A 9,796-nucleotide genomic window follows, 5' to 3' on the forward strand; every position below is an offset into this window, starting at 1 on the left:
GTTGCCAAGCATTCAAATTTTGATCACAGGTATGGCCGCAGTCTATTTTCAGGAACAAAACTAGACGTTCCTTCATAAGCTTTACATTTGTATTTGCCAAATTCTAGTTTAAGGACATTAGAATAACTTTATTTTAGCCTTGCCTTTACATACTTATGGGCTCACAGAAAGTCCACACATTGTATCATCAGACAATAATCTAAATGGAATCCTTCTTTTTCATCATGTTTTTTATATTCCCAGCATGTCTTGTCCAATCTCAGATTTGTTTTCAGGCAAATTAAGTAATTCAAATGTATGTATTCAGAAAAACATTAAATCGTAGAATAAATTGTCAGTTGCAGTAAATTACATTTTATGAAGTTTCTTCCTTCTAAAAAAATGTCAGTTTTTTTCTTTGCTAAATATAGTAAAAACAATCTATATTTGACCTATTATTATTATTTTTGATTAACTGGAAAAATCCCATCTATTTTACATCATAAAGTACAATTTAGCATCATAGCTTTATTGCTTCATTTCATGCTGGTTTGTCATTCTCTATGTAGAAAAAACAAAAATAATTCTCTATGTAGAAAAAACAACCAACAAAACCGCCTTTGAAAGAAAACAGCTACCCTGATGCCTGGTAAAAATCTTAATTTTTTAACCTACAAAATCTCTTACAGCTATCAGCTCCTGGTCTGTTATCAAGCAGCTGCAGCTTGCCTTTTACTGTTCTGTTCTTGAAAATATCTATCTTGATCTACTGCTATTTTCTTTGATCTTTGTGGTTTATCATTCAATGCTCAACTTTTCAGACAAACAATTCGTGGGCAGAAATTGCACTTAATGTTTTTGGACAAGAAGAGATGTATTAAATATGTACATTGCAATTCTTTTGCTGAGTTTAAAATTATATATCAATGAAGATAATTGTGGCAGGCTCAGACATTGTTAGGTTACAGTTCCCATAATTCCTGATGACTTAGCGTGTGTCTGAAGACAATTAGTTCAGGCACATCCGAGACTTCAGAAACCCACCAATTTTGTACATAGAATAGTTATAAAACTAGAAAAAAAATGATCAACACAGTACTTTCACATCAAGGAAAGATTGAATACTAATTCAGTTGTATTTTATAATAACATTTTTTTCAGTTTGCAGATGTGTATGTATGCATTTAGCTATTTTTACAAAATCAGTTTTATATCTAGGCATTTATAATTCTGCTAAGCTGCAATGAATATATTCCAAAGATCTAAAAATTCTCCTCGTCCTATGACCACAATTGAGCCCAAAATCTCTGTTGCTAAATGAGACATTTGTTAAGTGAGTTTTGCCCTATTTTATGACCTTTCTTGCCACAGCTGTTAAGTGAAACCCTGAAGCTGTTAAGTTAATAATGTGATTGTTATAGTAAGTGAATATGGCTTCCCCATTGATTTTGCTTATCAGAAGGTCACAAAGGGTAGTCACATGACCTTGGGACACTGCAACTGTCATAACTATGAATCAGTTGCCAAGCTTCTGAATTTTGATCACATCACAGAAGGTATGTGTGCTATAAGTGTGAAAAATGGTCATAAGACATTTTTTTCAGTGATGTAACTTTGAAAAGTCACTAAATGAACTGCTATAACTTGAGGACTACCTGTAAGGGAAATGTTTAGATCTTTTCCTTATGTTGGCCTCAGAGTATCTGTATGAAAGACTAAGAAATGAAGTATGTGAAAATGACATATTTGGGCTTAGAAATGACTGTTTAGGGAGTCATTTATTTTCATTTTTAATTCATCAGAATTGTCTGAATCTAGTTTCTGTAGGTTACTTTTAATTGGAGTTATCAGTGTCTGATGCAGCGTACAATATCTGCTTTACAATTTGTATAAATGTGGAATGTAACTTCAGTCTCATTCCTCAGAGAATTATGATTGGAAAGTAAATTGGGAAAACCATATCTTGTTTGGAAAATAATTTGTCATCACAAAATACATATCCTGCTGTACCTTCCATCTTATTTATTGGCATTTTCCTTCTACAAGTTTCCCAAGAAATAATTTCCATAAAAGCTGATAGATTGCTGTCATCTCAATGTATTTCTTTGGTCATAGAAGCTGATTCCATGTTATTCCAAGCTGATGCTCTGCATTAATATATTATCTAGGAATACTACTGTGACCCAAGCAGCAGTCTTAAAACCTTTTCTGTTGCACTTCTGCTATCTTTTTTTGCAATTTTGCAAATAGAAACATTTGAGTAATAATATATAATAAGCACAGATTATTAGTAATAATAAGAGGAATTCTGGGACTTGAAGCAGTCAAGTTTGAACTCCCCTGGAGTTTTTATTTCTAAAGGGTTAGCTTTAAGACTTGCGTGCTTCAAATGCGAGTTTCTGAGCCAACATTTTGGTTGCTAAGCAAGAGCATTGTTAAGTGAGTTTCACCACATTTTACAAGTTGGCCATGCCCACCCAGTCACATGACTGACAAGCCACTCCCACTCAGTCACATGGCCGGCAAGCTACTCCCACCCAGTCACATGGATGGCAAGCCACTCCCACAAAGCAGGCCACACCTACAGAAGAGGTTCTAAAAAAATTTGAAATCCATCACTGATCTGAAGCCTTGTGAAGAATATTTAAAGTTTTACATTGACATAATATTAGCATGTAACAAAGATCCATGTTTAGAAACTATCTAGGATTTCTTTAGTAGGTATCTTATAGTCCAGTTGTTGTTTTTATATCCTGTTGTAAATAACATTTTTGGAGAGAATATTAAAATCTAATAAGTAGTAGTAGGAGGAGTAGTAGTAGTAGTAGTAGTAGTAGTAGTAGTTGTTGTTGTTGTTATTATTATTATACAATTGTATCACAGCGGCCAGTTGTTTCGCCGGATTTGGCATTGGTTACTAGTCGGGCCCCACCCAGGGGCCTAGGACGTCGTAACGTATTTTCGTAATATGCATGCAAATCCAAGCAGTGCGGCTTTTTGCATTTGACTGATGGTGATTTTGTCAATTTTTAACTGTTTTAAATGTACTTCCAGTGCTTTTGGAATAGCACCCAGTGTGCCAATTACCACTGGAATTATCACTGCTGGTTTGTGCCATTGAATTTCGATTTTTAAGTCCTGGTATCTTGCGATTTTTTCATGTTCCTTCTCGGCGACCCTGCTATCACCTGGTATTGCGATGTCTATGATTGTGACCTTATTTTTCTCAACGAGTGTGATGTCTGGTGTATTATGCGCCAGTATTTTGTCTGTTTGTATACGGAAATCCCACAAGTTCTTGACCATCTGATTTTCGGTGACTTTTTCAGGCTGATGTTCCCACCAGTTTGTTGCTGTTTTAATATTATAATTTTTGCACAAATTCCAATGGATCATTTGTGCTACTGAATTGTGCCGCAATTTATAATCAGTCTGCGCGATTTTTTTACAGCAGCTGAGTATGTGATCAACAGTTTCATCAGCTTCTTTGCAAAGTCTGCATTTGGCATCATCAGAGGATTTTTAGATTTTGGCCTTAATGGCATTTGTGTGGATAGCTTGTTCTTGCGCAGCCAGGATTAGTAACTCTGTTTCTTTCTTTAATGTACCTGTTGTTAACCATAACCAAGTTTGTTCACTGTCCACTTTATCTTTTATTTTTTCCAGAAATTGGCCATGCAGTGCTTTGTTCTGCCAACTCTCCATTCTTGATTTTATCACATCTTTTCTGTATTCTTGTTTCGTCTGTTGGGCCTTCAGTAGATTTTTGTTCTTTACTTCGATTAATAGATGTTCTTGACTTTCTTTTAAATAATCAGCCAGTGCATGTTTTTCTTCTTCAACTGTTTGCTTCACTTGTAATAATCCTCTGCCACCTGATTTTCGGGGCAGATATAGTCTATCAGTATCACCATGTGGATGTAAACTGTAGTGCATTGTCATTAGTTTCCTGGTTTTTCGGTCCAAAAGGTCCAAATCAGCTTGTGTCCAGTTAACTATACCAGCTGTGTATCTTATAACTGGTATTGCCCAGGTATTTATGGCCTTGATTGTATTTCCATCATTCAATTTAGATTTCAAAATTTTCCTAACACTGTTGGTGTACTCTCGCCTGACAATAGTTTTTACTTCTCCATGCTTGATGTTATCCAACTGCAGAATGCCTAAGTATTTGTAGGCTTCATTTTCTTTGCATTTAATTAATTGGCCATTGGGCATTTCAATTCCCTCACATGCAGTGATCGTTCCACAGGGTCGGAGCTGCCACCGAGAAGGCTCTCCTCCGCGTAGTTGCCAGTCGACATTGACCGGCAGATGGGACTCGGAGGAGGCCTAACCGGTGAGATCTAATAGGTCGTGTGGAGGTAATTGGCAGTAGGCGGTCTCTCAAGTATCCAGATCCACTACCATGGAGGGCTTTATGGGTGGCAAGTAGCACCTTGAAGCGCACCCGGAGATCGACAGGTAGCCAGTGCAGCTTGCGGAGGATAGGTGTTATGTGGGTGAAACGAGGTGCACCCACAATCGCTCACGCGGCCGCATTCTGGACTAGCTGAAGTCGCCGAATACTCTTCAAGGGCAGCCCCATGTAGAGCACATTGCAGTATTCCAGCCTAGAGGTCGCAAGGGCACAAGTGACTGTTGTGAGAGCCTCCCAGTTCAGGTAGGGGCGCAACTGGTGGACCAGGCGAACCTGGGCAAATGCTGACAAGTGATGTTCAAAAGTCAGCTGTGGGTCCAGGAGGACTCCCAAGTTGCGGACCCTGTCTGAGGGGCGTAGTGTTTGACCCCCCAGCCTGAGATATGGAATACTAGCCAAATTGGTGGGAGGGAAACACAACAGCCACTCGGTCTTATCTGGGTTGAGCACGAGTTTGTTAGCCCTCATCCAGTCACTAACAGCTTCAAGTCCCTGGTTCATCACTTCCACCGCTTCATTGACTTGGCACGGGGCGGACAGATACAACTGGGTATCGTCCGCATACTGGTGGTATTTTATCCCGTGCCGCCGAATGATCTCGCCCAGCGGTTTCATGTAGATGTTGAAAAGTAGGGGGCACAGGACCGAACCCTGCGGCACCCCATATGTTAGGGGCCTAGGGGTCGATCTCTGCCCTCCAACTAACACTGACTGCGACCTGTCCGAGAGGTAAGAGGAGAACCACCGCAAAACAGTGCCTCCCACCCCCACCTCCCGCAGTCGTCGCAGAAGGATACCATGGTCGATGGTATCGAAAGCCGCTGAGAGGTCAAGGAGAACCAGGATGGGGGCGTAGCCTCCATCCCTGGCTCTCCAGAGGTCATCGGTCAATGCAACCAAAGCGGTTTCTGTGCTGTAGCCAGGCCTGAAGCCAGACTGGAATGGGTCAAGATAGCTAGCTTCCTCCAAGGACCGCTGGAGCTGAAAGGCCACCACCTTCTCAACAACCTTCCCCACAAAGGGGAGGTTGGAGACTGGACGATAATTGTTAAGAACGGCTGGATCCAAAGATGGTTTCTTCAGGAGGGGTCTCACCACTGCCTCGATTCGGATTTGTTGGACCTCCATAGGTGCTCTAGGCGTCTCTTCTGGCGCTTCCTCTCCCGGAGTTCCTCGGTAAACCAAGGAGGCCTCCTGGATCCACTGCCTCGGAGCGGCCGTAGTGGCGCAATCCGGTCAAGAGACTCCGACGCTGCCGAGTTCCAGGCAGCAACCAGGGTCTCTACCGGACTGTGGGCGAGAGTATCAGGAATAACCCCAAGCTCCATCTGGAACCTCAAGGGGTCCATAAGTCGCCTGGGGCGGAACCACCTGGTCGGTTCCTCCTCCCTACAGTGGAGGTTTGGTCTCCGAAAGTCAAGTCTCAGTAGGCAGTGGTCTGACCACGACAGGGGTATGATCTCACTACCCCTCAGACCAAGATCACAAGTCCACTGCTCCGAGAGGAATACGAGGTCGAGCGTGTGACCCACTGAGTGGGTTGGGCCCCGAATTACCTGGGTCAAGCCCATGGCTGTCATGGAAGCCATGAACTCCTGCGCTCCATCAGAGTGTTCACCGAGCGAAGGCAAATTGAAATCCCCCAGAACCATAAGCCTGGGGAACTCAACTGCCAGCTCGGCTACCGACTCGAGGAGCGAGGGGAGGGCTGCTGCAACGCTGTTGGGAGGCAGGTACGTTAACAGCAAACCCGCTTGACCCTTGAGGTCCAACTTCACCAGCAGGGACTCACACCCGACAAGCTCCGGAGCAGGGATCCTACGAGGTACTAGAGACTCTCGGATAACAATAGCCACACCTCCACCCCTTCCCTGGGCTCTCGGCTGATGGAGCACCTGAAATCCTTCTGGGCACATCTCTACGAGGGGGACTCCTCCCTCCGGGCCCAGCCAGGTTTCAGTAATACATGCCAGGTCTGCCCTCTCGTCTAAAATTAAGTCCCGGACGAGGGGAGCCTTATGAACAACAGACCTGGCATTTAGCGACAACAGCCTGAGACCAGGGTCCTGATTACTTGCGCCATCTGGCCTTCTCAACAACCCTCCCCAGAAAAGGATGGTTGGAGACAGGACAATAGTTTTTCAGGATAGCTGGGTCCAGAGAAGGCTTCTTGAGGAGGGGTCTTACCAGTGCTTCCTTTAATGGTCACGGGAAAGACCCCACCTGCAAAGATGCATTCGTAATCGTCTGGAGCCAGCCTCGTGTCACCTCTCTGCTGGTCAAGACCAGCCAGGAGGGGCACGGGTCCAGTAAACAGGTGGAGGCACTCATCGCTCCCATGGCCTTGTTCACTTCCTCAGGGGTGACAAATTCAAACTCATCCCAGCAAATCCGATTAAGACTCACCCTTGGCATCTCGGCTGGTACTGCCCAAGCAGAGTACAGGTCTGTCCGAATCTGAGTGATTTTATCCACCAGAAACTGAATGAACTCCTCAGCTCTTCCCTGCAGGGGTTCCCCCACCTCCTCACCTTTCAGGAGGGAGCGGGTCACCCTAAACAGGGTGGCTGGGTGAGATTCTGCGGATGCAATAAGAGCGGAAAAATGTGTACATTTTGCCGCCCGTATCGCCACTAAATAAGTCCTGATAAAGGCTCTTAATAGTGCTCGGTCAGATTCAGAGTTACTAGCCCTCCAGGGTCACTCTAGGAATCTCTTTTGGTGCTTCATCTCCCGGAGTTCCTCGGTAAACCAAGGTGCCCTCCTGGATCCACTGCTGCGGAGCGCCTCAAAGGCGCAATCTAATCCAGCGCCTCAGCCGCCGCAACATTCCAGGTAGCGACCAAGGACTCCGTCGGATTGTGGACAAGGGAGTCAGGTATCCCTCCAAGCTCCCTCTGAAATCCCTCTGGGTCCATCAGGCGCCTGGGGTGGAACCACTTAATTGGCTCCACCTCCCTGCAATGGACGAGTAGCGTCCTGAAGTCAAGCCTCAGCAAGGAGTGATCTGACCATGACAAGGGCGAGGTCTCTATTCCCCTTAACTCAAGATCACGTCTCCACTGCCCCGAGAGAAATACAAGGTCGAGTGTGTGTCCTGCTATATGAGTTGGACCCTGAACTATTTGGGTCAAGTCCATGGTTGTCATGGAGGCCATGAACTCCTGCGCCCCGTCAGAGTGTTCACCAAGAGATGGCAGATTAAAGTCCCCCAGTACCATTAGTCTGGGGAACTCCACCGCCAACCCGGCTACTGACTCTAGCAGCGCAGGCAGGGCTGTTGTGATACAGCTAGGAGGTAGGTACGTCAAGAACAAGCCCAATTGAACCCCTAGGTCCAACTTCAAGAGGAGAGACTCACACCCCACAATCTCTAGGGCCAGGATCCTGCGAGGAGCTAACGACTTTCGGACAATAACTGCTACTCCCCACCCCTTTCTGGTGTCGTGGTTGGTGGAGCACCTGGAACCCATTTGGGCACATTTCTGAGAGGGGGACTCCTCCCTCTTGGCCCAGCCAGGTTTCTATTATACATGCCAGGTCTGCCTCCTCGTCTAATATTAAGTCCCGGATGAGGGGAGTTTTGTTCACCACAGACCTGGCATTTAGCAAAAACAACCTGAGACCAGGGCCCTGATCTCCTCTGCCACCAGGTCCTTGAGTTGAGCCTGAGGGGCCGGAACAAGGAATCACTGTAATGTAGCGAGTCCTTCTTCCCCGGTAATGGCTAGCCCTACAGCTCTCGTCATATCTGCCCCTCCCAGTCATAACCAAAATGCTCTGACCCTCCCCCATCCCTGTAGACCCCCCCTTCCCCATGGCCCCCATTCTTCCCAGCAGGCCACATGCACCATTCACTCTAGGGCGGGAGGCAGGTCTGGGCCCCCATCCATTTCTGCTTCTGCACTCAGTGGAGGGGGCTCCAGGTCGCACTCCCGGTCCTATCATATACATTAATCAAACATTCTCCTCAGAAACACCCCACAGTAATCATTAAAATACAATACAGTAATACAATAATTAATTAAATTAAAAAGTGGGCGCATTCTCTCTCACATTCATATATTCATACACTCAACACACCAGCTAAAAAATGCAGTTCTTAAGTCCACAAAGAAGGTGGTCAGCGCAAGTCCGAGGCGACTGGGCCGGTAGTAATTTGGGGCAGGAGGGGTTCCTTGGTCTTCTCCCCTGCGGGGCCTGGAAATAATGTAGAAAGTCTGAGGCGGTTGGGGGAGTTGGTGCTAGTTGGGGGGCAGGCTCCCTGTCCTCCTCGTCCTTGTCCTCTCTCTCTGTGAGGGCCGTGGTGATAAAGAACTTGATGTTTCGAAGGCTGAAGGTGTTGGAACTTCGCAGATGATCAGCCAGGCGGCCAGGGGTAGTGACGACAACATGGGGCTTCCGAGACAGCTCCAGGGCTTGAGAGACCATATCCATTCACCCAACAATGATGCAGTCCTTTAAACCAGGAGGCTTCCCAAGGACACGGAACTGCTCAGCTATCTGATAGGCCAGCTCTCTTGTTGGTGTCAAGACCAGGGAGAAGATGCCAAAAGGATCTTCAGAAAGTTTCTGCAAGATGGGGAGCACAAAGGCAGCTGTCTTTCCACTTCCTGTTTTGGCACAGCCCATGCAGTCGCGACCTTGCAGGGCAGGAGGGATGCAGGCTTCCTGCACCGGGGTGGGCCTTGACAAGCCCAGCTGCTCTGCCTGAAACACCAGGGATCCAAACCCAAAGCGCAGAAACCGGCCATCGCCCAGGCGAGAAGTGGGGCAGCAAACACGTTGACGGGCCAGCGCTGCGGTGGAGACCACCTCTTCTCCATGGCGGTGGGAGGCCCAAGGGCGAGCGTGCAAGGCCTGCTCACAGCTTTTCTGCCTGTGCCCGGCCCGGCCACCTGCCTGAGGGAGCAGTGGCGGCAGGCGGGCGGGTGGGGCGGCGCGGTAGAGGCGGGCCCTCAGTAGTGCCGGCGTCGCCGCCTCTGGCCCCACTTGCCAAAAGAATATTTCAGCTTCTGCTGTCACTGCTCTGCAGACAGAAGACTTGAGAATCCAAAGTTGTCATTCTGGCTGTTTCCCAACAAATTCTCAGAGTTGTTGCCACCGCCGCCGCGGCCTCTACAGGTCCTTTTCCTGCCATATCTCCTTACTTCCCCATGCTTGAAAAAAACTTTCAATAAGTATGTAATGTTCTTAGAGCAGCTATTTATTATTTAAATTCCATGGAAATTCTTTGGTCTTTTACCCATTTCTTTTTCAAAGGCTTTTCAATGCAAAAGTCATCAATGATGAAAGCATTTCTTTGAAAAAGAGCTTACCTTTTTTTCATAGATAGTAAATTTGTAATAGTTTCCTATTTTGACTGCATGCATTTTAAGAACTTTCTTCAGTGTCCTT

General features: G+C 46.1%; 1 pseudogene; it reads right to left on the reverse strand.

Moving 5' to 3' along the window:
- Positions 1-8,485: 8,485 nt before the first annotated feature.
- Positions 8,486-9,153, reverse strand: LOC116512932 (annotated as a pseudogene).
- Positions 9,154-9,796: the final 643 nt, after the last annotated feature.

Source organism: Thamnophis elegans, chromosome 9 (genome assembly GCF_009769535.1).
Source record: "Thamnophis elegans isolate rThaEle1 chromosome 9, rThaEle1.pri, whole genome shotgun sequence".
In the NCBI taxonomy this organism is placed as follows: domain Eukaryota; kingdom Metazoa; phylum Chordata; class Lepidosauria; order Squamata; family Colubridae; genus Thamnophis; species Thamnophis elegans.